This window comes from Dasypus novemcinctus, chromosome 24 (genome assembly GCF_030445035.2).
Source record: "Dasypus novemcinctus isolate mDasNov1 chromosome 24, mDasNov1.1.hap2, whole genome shotgun sequence".
NCBI lineage: Eukaryota > Metazoa > Chordata > Mammalia > Cingulata > Dasypodidae > Dasypus > Dasypus novemcinctus.
In genome coordinates this window covers 42445573-42461811 of record NC_080696.1, presented here as the reverse complement: position 1 = coordinate 42461811, position 16239 = coordinate 42445573, and the positions used below count along the sequence as shown (strand labels likewise).

General features: G+C 48.7%; 1 protein-coding gene across 3 annotated transcripts in view; it reads right to left on the bottom strand.

The window, feature by feature from the left end:
• PPP1R16B (protein phosphatase 1 regulatory subunit 16B) overlaps positions 1-12515 on the bottom strand; it is a 96852-nt gene extending 84337 nt beyond the window's left edge. For 2 of the 3 annotated variants that reach the window (XM_058287083.1, XM_058287084.1), the window contains exon 1: positions 12429-12515. The gene's annotated coding sequence lies outside the window, so the exon portion shown is untranslated. Of the gene's footprint in view, positions 1-10800; positions 12219-12428 lie in introns of those variants that run through there. The other variant, XM_058287082.1, reaches the window with a different exon arrangement.
• Between the last annotated feature and the right edge of the window lie 3724 nt (positions 12516-16239).

Here is a 16239-nt window from a genome sequence, read left to right as displayed (position 1 = left end):
TGAAAAAAAAATAGTATGAAGTACCCCAAATGCCCATCAACCATATTCTGGAAAAATAAATTTTGGTATATTCACCCAGTGGAATATGGTACAGTCATGAGAATGAACAATATACAATTACACTCAACAATATGAATGAACCTCATAGTGTTGGCCAAAAGAAGTCAAACACAAAAAATAGATACTACACATTTCTATTCATGTAAAACTCAACAACAGGCAAAAGGCTCCTAAGTTGTTAGCAATCAGGATACGGGTTTCGCTGGGGGAGAGGGGTTGTGACTGGAAGAGGACATAAGGGGGGCTTCCAAAGTGCTGGTAATATTCTCTCTCTTGAATAGGGTATGGGTTACATGGGCATGTTTGGTTTGTGGAAAATTCATTCACTTAAGATTTGTGCACTTTCCTGTATTTGTTTTACCTTAATAAGTCATTACAACTTAAAACCCAGATGGATACCTGGGTTCCATCTCAAGAAATTCTGGTTAAAGAGGTCTGGGTGCATTCAGGCAACGAAATTTTGCAAAGCTCCCCAGGTAGGTCGAAGATACATCCAAGAAAAACTGCGTTAGAACTTGACTAGCCTCCTTACTATTTCTGCTGATTCTCTAGAAAGTCAGCAGCAGGATGCTTTCTATAGAACATTATTAGTGCCAGAGGATGTTAGTAGAGATGTATTACATGGAGAAAGAGGTCCATGGTCAAATTAGTATATTTCTTATTACTATCATGTTATTGAACATTTATTGTACTTATTGCACTCCTAGAGCTAGCTAAGTGCTTTTTTATACCATCTCATTTAATCCACATATCAACCCAATGAGAAAGTTACTCTTTACCCCCATCTTACAGAAAGGTAAACTAAAGCTCAGTAGTATCAAATAATTGCCCAAAGTCAGACATCAGTAAGAAAAAAGGGCTAGGCTCCAAATCCAGGTTGGCCTTGGCACCAAAGCCCATACACTTAACTACTGCTCTAAACCTCCTCTCCAGGCAGTACTCCACTGCAGGACTTAACAGAGCCTTTACTATGCTAACAGGAGCCGTGAGTTACCAAGACAGGAATGTGGCGTGCAGGATTTTCCAAGTGGTTACCTTGCCTTCATCTCTTATCTTCTGACCCACCATCCACACCTCTGCCAGAGTTTTTATTCTTTAACCAAGTCTGATCTTGCATTCCCCATAGGGAAGCCTTCGATGGCTCCGCACTGCCTGAACAGTCAAGTCCAAACCTCAGCAGTCCAGACCACCCAACCAGCCCTGGCATTCTGGCTTTATCCTTGGTCATCCTAACCTCCTTCTCCCTACTCCTAACCCACTACACAAGCAATATTCTAGCTACACTTAACAAGTCCAATGAATTCACCTCTCTACAATGGTGCTTACCATTTACTGAGTATCTGCTATGTGCCAAGTTCTATGCATACATTAACTTTAATCTCTACAATGAGCCTTAACACAGGTATCATTATCCCCACTACATAGATTAGGAAACGGAAGCTTATTTTGAGATTCTCAAAGTCACAACTATAAGTGCCAAAGCCAGGATTTGAACCCACATTTCGCTAGCCCATTCATTTTTCAGAACAACATATTCACTTCCTCACCTTTATACATTCTGTTCTATGGAGTGGCAATGTCCTTCTTTACCTCTGCCTGGCAAACTCCTTCTTGTTCTATAAGTGTTAGCTCAACTGCTGTCATCTCTTAAGAGCTTTCCAGGCACAGTGCTTAGCGCTTGACTTGCCTTGTCTCACAGAGTCACCTCAAGACTCTTTATACTCCCTCTGAGTTGTTCATTACCTCCCCTGAGCCAAATGGGTTTCTTTCTCATTTCTAGTCCCAATGCATTTTGACCACACCCCTATCATGGCAGTCAAAATGCTGTAGTAATTGTTAATTCCAGATCTGCTCCTCCATTGTACTAGATTCTCTTAGAAGACAAGGGATACATGTTATACAACTTTACATTCCATCACAGAGCCACACAGCACATGGCAGGTATTCAATGCACAGGAGGAGGTGGACAGGATGGTGGGAGACCAGGAGACTGAAAATTCACGGAGATTATTCCATTGGCTTTGTCACAGGGGAGTGGTCCTTAGGCTCAGAACAAAACTGTAGCATCAAACCAGACAAAATAAATCTGACTGATGGGGGAAGAGGCTGGACACTGGGACCAGAACCAGGATACACCTCACCTTGCCCCTGCCTTGTGCCACGTGAAAGGATGGGTCCAAGGTTGCGCCTGGTTTCCGTTTCTCTTTTCAGCTCTGCAAGTCCTGAGTATTCCCGCTCAGGGAACTGTTATAAAGTGGTGGTTAAGATCATTTCACAGCATGGTTCAGATATGATGGGCACGTGGGTTATTACACCTTTTGCCTACTGTGACTAATGCAGCTATAAGCATCTGTGTACACGTACCAGTTTGAGACCCTGTTTTCACTTTGGGTGTATACCTAGAGGTGGAATTGGCGAGTCATATGGTAATTCTCTATTTAACTTTTTGAGGAACCGATTTATTGCTTTCCACAGTGGCCGCATCATTTTACATTCCCACCAACGATGCACTAGAATGCCAATTTCTCTACACCCTCTCCAATACTTTGTTTCTACTTTTTAAAATAATAGCTAAGTGAGCTAGACTTTTTTAGTAGGAGGCCACCTTACATGACAGAGTTGCAGCTCTTTGGTGCTCACTCAGTCACCGAACGCCCCTCCTGTACATCCTCACCACAATGGGCACTGTTGAAAGAACACTTCCTTGAAACTCTTGGGGGGTAAACAGCCCTTTTATGCCACCACATCCACCCTCTATGAGTTCCAAAGTTGTGGATTTTTTTTTTAAGATTTATTTATTTCTCTCCCCCCCACCCCCACCCCAGTTGTCTGTTCTCTGTGTCTATTTGCTGCATCTTTGTCCGTTTCTGTTGTTGTCAGCAGCACGGGAATCTATGTTTCTTTTTGTTGCGTCATCTTGTGTCAGCTCTCCGTGTGTGTGGCACCATTCCTGGGCAGGCTGCACTTTCTTTCGCGCTGGGCGGCTCTCCTTACAGGCGCACTTCTTGCACATGGGACTCCCCTGCGTGGAGACACCCCTGCGTGGCAGGGCACTCCCTGTGCGCATCAGCACTGCGTGTGGGCCATCTCCACACGGGTCGAGGAGGCCCAGGGTTTGAACCGCGGACCTTCTATGTGGTAGACGGATGCCCTTAACCACTGGGTCAAGTCCGCCGCCAAGGTTGTGGATTTTTTAAAGCTAGCCTTCTGCTCCCTCGTTCTCGCTCTCACTCTCACTCTTCGGCTAATGGTCCGATTTGCTCAGGTATGAGTGATCAGTAGTCAGTGCCAGCTGCAAGTTAAGCTGGGTTTCTGCACAGACTCCTTCAAAGAAACCCCACTGGTAAACAAAGAAACTAACAAAGAGAAGATTTCAAAATTACCGTAGCCCTTCCTAACTTCCCACTTCTTCTGCTGCCCCCAGTAGGGGAAAATGGCAGGTTTTTTCTGCTTCCAATCAAGTTTTCTATTTGTGAGAATTTCAAGTGATCTTTCCTGGGACATAGCGCATACTGCATTTTACAAATGTTTATCAGACAAAAGTTAACACAGTTTTTTGTTCTTCCCTGCCCACGTGTCTGCCTCCTCTAGGAGACAGGATCAGTCTGAGGGCAGAGACTGGTTTTAATTTAATTTTGTATCTCTAATCCCAAGTATGAGGTCAGTTAAAAAGTATTTCTGGAATATTTAACAATCTTTATGGAGGTACAATCTAAAGGGCCATAAAATCTGAATTGCTGCAGAATCTGACTCAAACCTTCTATTACACTCAGTGTTGGAGAAGGGGGTGGAACAGGCTTCCCACACACTGTGGAGGGAATAGAAATTGGTTCAGCCTCTGAGGAAAACAATTTGGCAATGTCTATTAAGGAATTTTCCTCATGGATAAAATCATACCTAAGATATAAACTGCAGCAACAAGGATGCTGCAGAAGGGAAAAATGGAAATCAATCTTAACCACCGCCCAGGCACTAGAAAATAAGTGACAATAAATTCTTATTATTGGAATATCATGTAGCCATGAAGACTAAGGTATAGCTATTGTGTTGACATGTGTTAAGATAAACTAACTAAAAATGGAAGTTTCCGAATTATGTTATGTAGGTATTTTTTTTAATTATGTAAATGAATATGGGTTTCTATATGCATAAAAAATTTATGGAGAGATGTATAAAACATCCAGGGATTACCTGGTAGAGATTCTTGGAGAAATTTTACTTTCCATTTTCCACATTTCTATATTGTTTGAATTTTTAATGATGAGTTTGTAATTCTTTTTACAATTAAAGGCTTAAATTATAGCAATAAGAAAACAAAGGCTTGATTTTATGTGTTTAAAAACACACGAGATTTTTGGCGAAAACCTTCCCCATTTTTAATAAAGCCAGGTTTCCTCTGTACAGTCGGTGGGAGAGGCAATGACAACAATACGGTTCTGGAAAGGAACCTGGGGACAAGGAAAGACACTGAGAAGGACAAGAGCCCTTGGAATAAGCATGTGAATGGGTGCCTTTTACTTGCTCCTGGATGACAGGAAATAAAGCCGGTTCTAATTCAGTCTCTGAACCATTCTGGGAGTCAAGAAATTCTGAAAACTCACCAAGTTCGCAGGGGCATTGAAACCTTTAACCAGAGCCAAGAAGCACAAGCTGCAGATGCCCAGGTAATTTGTGGGCACAGGTGAACTGGAGTTATCCAGCCCCCGGGGCTAAACATAACACATTCAGTTCTAGGCATCGAACCGATGCTCAGCTCAACAACCCCCACTGCTCTGAAGCCATTTTCGACTTCCAAGAGCTGACTCTAATAGTATTAATGTAATAAATCTAGCTGGCATGCACTGAGAACACCCTACACGCCAAGCAGAAAGCTCAAAGCGTAATCATATCATCTCATTACTATTCCTATTTTATAGATGTGGCAATTGAGGCTCCATGAGGTAAACATGTAACTTACTCAAGGTCACATTAAGTGGTGGAGCAAAAAATCAAACCCAGGTCTGACTCCACAGCCAGCCAAGATCACTGCTAGGCTTCCCCATCTCTGGGAGAACTAGAAAAAGGCACTCCCTCAGAGTAGGGACAACCCCCCTGGAGCAGACAGCAATTTTGTGCTAAGAGTATGATTAAGTGCATGTGAAGCCGGCTACTGTGGATTTGAATCCTGGCTCTGCCACTTCCTGGCTGAGTGACCTTCAGCAAGTCTTGAACCTCTCTGTGCCTCACTTGCCTCAGCAGCAAAATCAGGATAGTAATAACGCCACTCTTAGATTTGTTAGGAGGGCTAAAAGAGTTTAAATAGACAGTGCCTGGCTCATAATAAGTACCAAATGTTAACAATTATTATTAATGTTAAGAAAAAGGCAACATTCCCTCCAGGCAGATGCAGCCCTGCAGGGTGCAGAGCTTGGCAAGTGGAACACTGGCGGGGTTTCAGCCACACAGCCCAGTGCCAGTGTGCAGTACACAACTCCACAACCTTACACGCGTCCTGCTGAGCAATTAACCTCCACGTGCTGCCAGCTCTTCCTCCCAGCTTCCCTTCTACCAACCTGGTTGTGAATCAGAATCACCTGGCACATTTTTTAAATATACAAAGTCCCAGGGCCCCACCTTGCTCAATTCTGGCACAGGTAGGCTGGGCCAGGGCACAGGGATCTGTATTTTCCACAAGCCCCAGGTGACCAGGTGACCCAGGAACAGTGTGTTCCTGGACAGACATTTATGGAAGCACTAAAAGCCCGTCACACCTTGTTCTGGCTGTTTGAGTTGCTCCTGGAGAGCCAGCAGCCTTTCTTTTCATTTTTGGTCCCAGGCCTGGGCACACACAGGAGAAGTTGAGTCTGTGACTTTGCAAGCCAGCCAGTAGACCAGATGGCTGTGTGAACAGTGACAAAGGGCTACACTTGCTTTTGTGTTTGAGTGGGTTATACCAGGGACCCCTGCTCACCTGGAGACCTGGGATTCCTCAGACCTTTGCTATTCAAAGTATGGTCATGGGCCAACAGAGTAGCATCCTTTGCGAGTTTGATAGAAATGCAGAATGTCAGGCTCCAACCCAGATCTGCTGAATCAGATTCTGCATTTTAACAGGAACCCCAAGGGGATGTACATACACGTTCAAATTGGAAGCATATGCCCTACACCTTTCCTATCAGAACAAGTTCCCACCAATGTGCTCGTCTAACCTAGTCATACACCCTTTGGGGCCAAAGCCAGGAAAAGCAGAGAGATGCTTTCAATAGCCCAGATCCATGCTCAGCAGCCAGCCTGAGGCTCAGGGCAAACCTTTGCTTTAATGAGTTATTTATCTCAAACTCCACATCAAAATAAACCTTCCCAATAAATTGCAAAAGAGGCACCACCTCTGGCTTCTATAATTCTGGGGTATAAAACACTCCCCTCTTTTGTACAGAGTCATGACCTCTGCTTCCCTTGGCCAAAGCCCATCCAAAGACATCAAACAGCCCAAAGAAAACAAGCAATTTCTTCCTGTTGGCCAAGCTTCAAGTTATCAGGCAGATTTCACACTGTAGCTTGACCTCATTAATCCAAGGCCTATCACATTGCTGTAAATGTCAGTGGAAAAATAGCCATTCAGTGGGTTTCCTTCATTCCACCAGAAAGGGAAAAAACAGGAAGCTCACAGCAGCTGCACCCCAGCTCAGCAAATCCCAAGGTCCCAGCCGACAGGGCGTTTCTTGTCACCACCTACATTCCCCTGCCCCTGATGAAGGTGGGCTCTGTATCTGCATGAGCAAAATACAATAGGGATTGCAGCACCAATTCAGATTGTTTGGGCCCCCAAGCACCTGCTTAGGAAGAAAAATAGAGAGCTTGATCTGAAATCCTTTGACCTGAATTACCTACTGGTTATTCATCCAGCCTCACCTAAATCTCTTCTACCCAGCCGCACTGTTCCACAAACCAAAAACCTGTGGGACTCCAGGGCACATAAGGTTTTCCAAGTCCTCATTCATCCCTTCAATGTATAGCAATTGTCTCCCGTGTGCTGGGCATTGTCCTGGGCCTTCTGCTGGGCACTAGGGACACAGGGACACAATGCCAAATGGATGACACTGTCACTGACCTTACAGGGCTTATGGTCCAGAGCAGCATTTCTCAGCCTCAGCTCTGTGGACATTTGGGGTCAGATCATTCTTTGTCAGACAGGACTGTCCTGTGCATTATAGGATATTTAGCAGCACCCCTGGTCTCTATCCACTAGGTGCCAGTAGTACTTCCAACCCCAGTTGTGACAACCTAAAATGTCTCTAGACAATGTCCCCTGGGGGGTCAAATTCACCCCCAGTTGAGAACAACTGGTCTAGCAGGTGAGACAGAAGACTAAGAGAGTAGTGACCACAAACAAGCATAAAATCACAATCATGATGTGTAACGTGGAAGAAAAGTCCATGGATAATGTCAACCACATGGAAGCGAGACATTTTACATATTACGAGTCCTTAAGACGATATCTGAATATCAGATATTCAGCTGTTCCAATTGAAGAAACTGAGGTTTAAGGAAGCAAAGAAATTGCTTTGTTTTCTAGTGGAAGGCCCTGGTCCTAAACTTTACCTCCCACAAGAAAGGAAATGCAAACCTTTGTTCAGAGCTCTTTTTAAATGAGGAAAACCTGTGGTCATGTGATAATCTGAACAGTCACTCTGAAAGACTCATTCCTTCCTGGCGCCCCCGTGGAGCTCAGCTACCACCTGCCACATCAATCAAGCTGCACGCTGCTTGCACTGAGGCATGCTTTGGGGGCACTAGAGGGCCAAGGGATGCGGGCCCCAGACTCTGAGACATTCGAGAATGTCCCCTCCCCCCACAAGTACTTACACACAGGACCTCCCCAAAAAGTCAGGGCAGAGAGGGAAATTACCCAAATACCCAGAGCACATCCCTCTGTAACCCCATCTCCAAGGTGCCTATTACCCAGCATCCAAGGATACACTGGGTGAAAGCCAGACATTCTGCAGTCAGCTTTAGACACTGACAAAGAGGACCAGGAGGGCGGTGGCACAGGATAGCACACGGTCTCTTTGGAGACCCACAGGTATGGGTTCCTGCTACTCATGAGCTGCATTTCAGCAAATCACCTCACCCTCCACGCCTCAGTTTCCACTTATGTGAAATGGGGGTAAGTGCACCTGCTTTAAATAATTGGTTATGAGGATTCAATGGCAATGCAAGTAAAGCCCTCTGATGGCGGGAAGATATTATGATCAGTCAGGGAGCCAGGTCAAGATGCTTTCTCCACCCACACCCCCTCTTCAAATGAGAAACTGAGCTCCAGGATGAGAGACACAGGTACAGAGGTGGCAAGAGCATCTCAGAAAGATGGAGGGGGCCTCTGTGAATCCTGAGCAGGAGGAGGGAGAGATGGCTAGTGTTTCTGCAACGAGCATAGGCCAGCCCCTCCTGCCGTGCAGAACCTTGAACTTTCTCAGGTGCTGCGGTCAGACAGCCCTGCTTGGTGAGCTGTGCCTGACAAGGCTGCAGGGTGCCCACTCTGGGTGAGTGTTTAATGACCTCTGCCTGCCTGGCCTTGCCTCCTGTCCCTGCCTCAGTCACTCATCATGCAACTCCTACCCACTGCTCCCCCAAGATACCAAGCATCTGTCCACCTCGGTGCTCCTGCCCAAGCTGAGCCCTCTTCCGGGGAGGCCCTCCCTTTTATTACCTGCCACCTGGAAAGTTGTCCCCGAAGGGCTCAAGGGTACTCCCACGGCAATTTTTACCCAGGTGTTATTGGCAATAATAGAATAATCATAATAGCAACTACCATTTGCAAGCACTCGTTAATATCGAGAAGGCCCTGAGCTAAGGTTTTTCCCCACATTGTCCCATTTTTCTCCTCCCAGTACTTCCATAGTTAGGCAGATTATCTGCTGGAGAGGCAGGTCATTTGTCCACAGTCACCCAGCTACAAGGGAGAGGTCAGGAGTCAAACCTAGGTGTGAGGCCACCCGTCTAACCATTGCCTCTCACTCCCTCCTCTTGCTACTGAAGCTCTTATCATACAGTGTCCTCATTATCTGTTCCCAGGCTGTTGCTCCCCCATAGAGTAAGATTCCCCGAGAACGGCTTTATTCATCTCGAAATCCCTTGCTAAGCACAAGGTCTGGGACAGAGTAAAAAGTCTGTTGAATGAATCAATGAACCCTGAAAACTGGCAGCCAGCTAAGAAAGGCTAAGCTCAGACTCCCTGGGGACAGGCTCCTGCCAGACTCAAATTCCCAAGAGGCAGTCTCCCCAGGCTGAGGGGCTTTCCCTATCCTGGTACTGGGGGAAGAAGACTCAGGATCTGACTCCCCCAAACCGGGGGAGAGCCCAGTGCAGAGGAGGGATGGCAATGCCGGTGATGCTAATCATGTCTTGCATTCCTGCCCACAACAGGTGCTGCGCAGGCACTTTGGAAGCATTACAGTCTCACAGAATCCTTGTGACTCCATGCAGTAGGCATTATTATTAGTGCCATTTTACAGATGAGAAAACCAGGGCTCAGAGCTCAGAGAGAGTAGGTAATTTCCCCTGGGCCACAGAGCTTTAAAGTGTAGAACTACAATTGGAACCAGACCTGTCTGACTCCCTTGTATGTTTCTCTAAGAGACAGGCTGGTGCAAGCCTCCTGAAGCCCATCTCCAAGTGTGCTCGAAACTAAGAAGGTCACCCTGGTTTCTGCTGGCAGAACACTGGCTGGGACCCACTGTCCAACCAATGCTAGTCCCGGGGTGGAGGGGTGTCCTGGGCAGGTCCAGCAGAGGGCGGAAATCCAGGGGTGTACCTTCTGCAGTCTGCAAAGCCAGGCCTGCTGCAGCCTCGGGGGTTCAGAGAACATTCACTCTGGGTAGACAGCTAGTTTTGAGAAGAATCTGGGGTCTAATCTAAGTTTCCAAAGAGTCCAAACAGGCTTTGCAGAAAGGTTCCTGCCTCAGGTAAAAACCTTCTCTCTGGGGAACAGATAAAGCTCAGTGGTTGAGTGCCTGCTTCCCATGTACAAGGTCCTAGATTCAAACCCCCATACCTCCCCCCCCCCCAAAAAAAATCTCCCTGGGTCAGCATCCTCTTTTCCCTGAGCAAATTTCATAGCTAGATTAGAATTTAACCTCCACGCCGGCATCGAGTGCTAAGGAGAACAAAGTCTGAGTGTGTGTTGGGCCCTGCCTACAGCGCCCTTGCAGGTCAGGGGAAATCCAGAGAGCACCAGCATGCATGAAGCCCTGACACGCAAACCACCGAGCAGGAGGCAGATGGTGTCACAGAGTATGCCCAGAGAGGGAGGCCAAGTGGTGGACAGGAAGTGACCTCCTGAAGGAAGAGGCTCCAGAGGCTGGGAAGGGCTGGGGTCAGGAGAAGGGTCAGGAAGGTTCCAGCGTGGGGGGGGGCACTGTTAGACCCCAGTGGGCAGGAAGGTCCAGAGTGGCCTGGTTGACATCTTGCCCCCAGCATCCTGGGACTCAGGCAGAGAAGGTGGGGCTTGGGTGGCAGGTGGGCCAGAAGAGGCTAGAGGATTTGCGTGGGAAGGCCCTCTGAGCAGGCAGAGGGCTCAAAGGATTCACCGGCCCCCACGAGCCTCCTGTGAGGTGGCTCTTGATGGCAGAGCGTGAAGGAAGAAGTTGCGGACACTGCTGGGGCCTCTGCAGAACCACGGCGAGCACCCACGCTCACTGGGATCTAAATGAGGAGACCCGGACCCACTCAAAACCAATACTAAAGGCGGCCGGACATTACCTTGGAGGATTCGTCCTGCCACCTCTGCCACACCAAGCGCTGATCTACGGCCTCTCAGTGAATCCTCCCCACAGCCCATTGGCCACATTTCTCAGAGAGGCAACTGAGGCTCTGAGAGGCCACGTGTCTTGCCCAAGGGCAGACAGCTGGGCGATGTCTAAGCTAGGAAGCTGTACTCCCAGCCTACGAGGAGGCCTCGGGTGTAGGGTTTTCCTCCAGGCACAGGAAATGGCAGAGTTCACGGAGAAGAACCTCGCGGGCTGAGGAGACCAACGACAGGCCCTGTTCGGAGGGGGCCCTGGGGGAAAGGGCTCCTGGCACTTCAGGGCCCCGGGTCTTCCACAGAGGGCGATTCAGCGGCAGCACCTGGTGCTCAGAGCCTCGGGGAGCTGGTGGGAGCTTCTGACAGCGAGAACAGGGGCCCATTATGTGGCATCCAATCACATGCGCGCGCAAGCAGCTAGGCTTTCGGTGCTGACAAGCGCTTATGCCGCCGCGTCTCTCTGCCTCCGCTCCGGAGGCGCCCGGGAAGCCGCGGGCTCCAGGCCTTACGCGCCGTGGCGACGCAGAGCTGGGCTCCTGGGAAGGCCAGATTCAAAGTTCGGCTTGGCTCAATTATCCGCCCGGGGCTGGGAGCTGCATTCTAAGCATCTCGGGGAAGCCGGTGCCGGCTCGGGGTGGGGAGAGGGCGGGGAAGATGTCTGCTTCAGGAAGGAGGGAGGCAGCCAGCGCGTCCCCATCTCCGCTCTCTACGCGGCGCGATCTGGGCAACTCAGCCCGGGAGCTCCGGGTGACCTTGGGGAGACCCCTCTGCGCGATCTCTCTGGGGCAGGCTGCACAGGCGCTCGGGGCCCATCCCAAGCGCCCGGGGGCGCTCCTCGCAGCTGGAGTCCAAGAGTGGGACTCGCGGGGAGGAGCGCGCTCCTAGCGTGGGGAATCCAGCAGCCGGCGCACGGTGGCCCTTTGGAGAGGCCGGATGCACCTTTCCCGGGGAACAACCACGCTCGGGGTCTACCCCGGGCCTGTGGGCACTGTCAGCCCGATTCAGCGGCGGGGGGGAGCTGCCTGCCATGGGGACATTTCCCGCTCCGGCAGAAGCGCTCCCTGCGCCGGGGAGCTGCCTGCAGGGACCAAGCGCGCGGAAGGCGCAGCCACGCGAGGGGGCGGCGTCCCCGTATCCCGCCGGGAGGCTGGGCGCTGGGGGTGGTTTTGGTGCCGGCCGTGGCTCCCGCTGCCCGGCATTGCGCCCACGGCAGACGGTGGCCCATGAACCCAGAACCGCAGAGGACCCCCCTACTTCCCACCCAACATCGGGCCACGGAGGCCCCAACCAACAACCCGCCAATGCGCCCCCTACCCGGGTCGGGTCATTGGAACGCGACACCCGGGAGAACGCCCCCAGCCCAGCCCGATTTCCCGGCTGCTCTCTGGGTACCCGCCTTTCTAATGCGCAACCCCCACCCCCGCCGCCCCATTTTCTTCACTCGAACCGCCGGCGGTTGACCAAAGCGCCCACAGTCCCTGGCCAGGTTCTCAGAGGCTGGGACCCCGTCTCCCCGCCCTGCTCCTTAGCCCGGCTCCATCAAGCCCAGGAGGCAGGAGGGAGGCAGCGCCGGCCGGGAACTCACCCGCTCTCCCGAGCCCTGCCCCGGGCGGCTCCCGGCCCTGGCTCCGTCAGTCCGTTCGCCCAGAGCCGGAGCTGCGGGTGCCGCGACAGAAGCCGGCTCCGCTCCGCCAGCCTCCGCGCCGCCTCCGGCTCCTCCCCCGGGGCGGGGCTGAGCAGGCGGGGCGGGGGCGGGGGCGAGCGGCGCCGCGAAAGTGGAAAGGAGCCGGGCCTAGCAGCGGCCGGGGAATTGGGCAGCAGGAAATCGAAGGGATGTGGGACCTGGGCAGGCTGCCGAATAGTTTACCTTACAATCTCCCTACCACCGCCATCCCCACGGAAAAGGGAAGCCAGGGACGGAATTCTTGCGCTCATTTGACAGATGGGCGAGTGAGGCCCAGGGAGGGCCCAGTGTCACGCAGAGTTTGCGCTAGTTGAAGGAATTTCAAGACTCCTACCGCGAGGGCCCGCACAGCCCGAGTCTAAAGGCCTCCGGGGACACCCAGAGGCTCGGGCAGGCTTTGCCCTGGGGACAGGTCTGCGGAGCAGGTCCTCCAGGTGGAGCAGTGCAGCAGGTGGGAGCACGGGGACCGTGGCCTGCGTCGTGGAATCGCATCATTTCCTCTTTCTGGAAACAAGCGAGGTGAAGCGAAGGAGGAAGGAAGTGGTCGTACCTCCGCTGACGTCTGCCGCAGTTTGAGATGTGCAGATCTAGAAAGGGGCCGTTTCTGTGACTTTTTTTGTGCTAAAATTATAAAGCAAAACACACCCGGTGGCGTCCATCATCTGACTCAATCCTCTTTCCCTGGCTGCAGACCCCGGCCCCTAAGCACCACCCTTGCTTCACACGACAATGGACTTAATCTTTAAATTGCTGTTAAGAGGACCCCCTCCCCCATCCCTAAGAAGAAGAAAGTTGAAAACAAAGGGAAAAATCCATCCTCAAACATTCTCTGGAATCCACTCCCTGAACACTGGCGCTAGAACAATAGGGCTCTCTTCTCCACAGAGGGCCTTGTTTCCCCAGCAATCCCAGCCTCCGATCGCAGCACCCAGCACCCCAAGGCCAGCCGGCTGGAGGGGACCAGGGCGGGGTTGAAGTTGGGGGTTTCAGGATGATGCCCAGTTAACTCCATGTCCAGCAGTCTCCTTTGAAGAACTTCTCGGGGTCCTTACTCACTAGCAATTTTCTTCTGATGCCCACAGGGTGACCTGATTTTAGTGATTTCCTGTTTACAAAAGAAACACAGCAACCCATCCTGAGAGAGTGAAAACCTGTAGCTTGGGCCTGTTCCAGAACCGAGCCCCCAAGGCCCTCTGAGCAGCCCCTCCTCACTTGTCCCCAGGCTCCCTCTGGGTTCATTAATAATCCAGTTGTGAACAACACTGTTCCAGGAGGATCAATTAGAGAGCAGAGCAGGTGGGGAAGACAAAGTGATGTTTAAAATAACCCAAGGGGATCACCGTTCTCCACAGAATGTTTCCATTGATTTATAATGAAGAGCTGTGGGCTGCGAGGGCAGAATCCATCTTCCAAGGTGCATGTAGAACACAGGGAACCTATTCCTGAAATGAAGCCTGTGAGGGACACGGGGCTCCCCAATCCCCACCTTGTGCTTTCACTCACACCTTTTACATTGCCAGCGATGCGCAACACAGGGCTGGAGGACTCAATTCCCAATTTCAAAACATGCTCAAAGCTACAGGAATCAAGACAGTGTGGCATAGGCATAAGAACAGACATATAGATCAATGGAACAGAACTGAGAGTCCAGAAATAAGCCCCACATTTACTGTGGCAGTTTATTTTATAAATTTCAAAAAGAAAAAGATTGTTAACTAATCTATTCCTCTGGGTATGATACCCTTTGACTGCATTCAATTCAGTTGAGGCGCCTTTGATTAGATTACTTGATAAGATTGATTTAGGACTTTTGCAGGCAAGTGCTCTATCCCTTAGCTCTACCCCTCAATTTAGGACTTTTGATTGGACTACATCAGTGAGGCATGACTCAGGTTGAGTCCCTGTCCCCTTTCTGGGTCTGATATAAATGGACTCACATGGACAAATAGAGGGAATAAAAAAGGGAGTCAGCATATTTGATTCTGCAGTGTGAGGGAGAGCCCTGCTTAAGCATGAGTCCCCCAAGAGGCTGGGGCCACAAAACGGTGCAAGAGGAGACCAGCTCTGCTATATGCCTGATAGCTTAGAGCTAAACTTGGGAAGAGAGCAGAACAGCCAACCCTGATATAGGAGGCCTGGAAAAAGATAAGCCCTATGCCACTTGTAGCTAAAATCGGGAAGAAAGTGGAGCAGCTGAGTCTGAGAAAGGAAGCCCAGAGGTGAAGGCAGAGACCAGGCAGAGATGGCCCGCCATCTTGCTCTAAACCGTGGCAGCTGACGTTGGTGAGAAAGCACCTCTTATGGTGTCTCAAGTTGGACTTTTCACAACTGTGGAACTGTAACCTTTTATCCTAAATAAATACCCTTTATTAAAGTCAACACGTTTCTGGTACTTTGCAGCAGCAGCCCTTTGGCAAACTAAAACATTTATGATCAACTGATTTTCAACAAGGGTGCCAAGACAATTCAATAGGGAAAGAAGAGTCTTTCCGATAAATGGTTTTGCGACTACTGGATATCCACACACAAAAGAATGAAATTGACCCTACCATACAACAAATACAAAAAATTAACTCGAAATTGATCAAAGATAGAAAGGTAAGAGCTAAAATTATAAAACCCTCAAAAAAACCACAAAAACATCCCAAAAAACATAAGCATAAATCTTCATGACCTTGGACTAGCTGTGACACCTAAGCATAAGCAGCAAAAAGAAAAGAAAAACTGAACCTCATCAAAAGTTAAAACTTTTGTGCTTCAAAGGAGAACATCACAAAATGAAAAGACAACCCACGGAATGGGAGAAATTATTTGCAAATCATTTGTCTGATAAGTGACTTGCCTCTAAAAATATAATTACAACTCAATAATAAAATTCAATTAAAAATGGAGGGGGGAATATGCCAAATATAAGATAAAGACTATTAGTAGTAGTAAGATTTTGACAATATTCTTTCATCATTTGTAACAAATGTCTCATAACAATTTAAGGTGTTGGTAGTGGGTTGATGTATGGGACCCCTGTATGATGTTATGCATGTTTGCTTTGTAATTTCACAACTTTTACTTTATACTTATTGTTTATGTATGTTCATATATAAGTTATATAATAATAATAGGGTGGGTTGGGGAAAAATACACCAATCTTTAAGATATTTTGGTTGGTAATAATATTTTGAGGATGCTCTTTAATCATTAGTTTAAAATGTTTCACAACAATGCAAGGTATTGTTAGTAGGGTGAGATATAATGACCCTGTATGATGTTATGTATGTTTGTTTTGTAAGTTCACAACTATTACTGTGCACTTATTGTTTATGTATGTGTGATCTACTTCATAATTTTTTTTAATGCCAAAAATATGGGTAGAGGATCAGAATAGACACTTCTAAAAAGAAGGAATACAAATCACCAATAAGCACATGAAAAGATGACGTCAGGGAAATACGTATCAAAACCACAATGAGACACCATTTCAAGTTCACTAGGATTGCTATAATCAATAAGAGAGATAATAACAATTGCTGCTGAAGATGTGGAGAAATTGGAACTCTCATCTATTGCTGGGGGGAATGTAATAAGGTGCAGTCTGAAAACAGTCTGGAAGTTCCTCAAAATGTTAAACATGGAGTTACCATGTGATCCAGAAATTCCACTCATAGGTACATACCCAAGAGAAATAAAAACATACATCTACCACAACTTGTATACA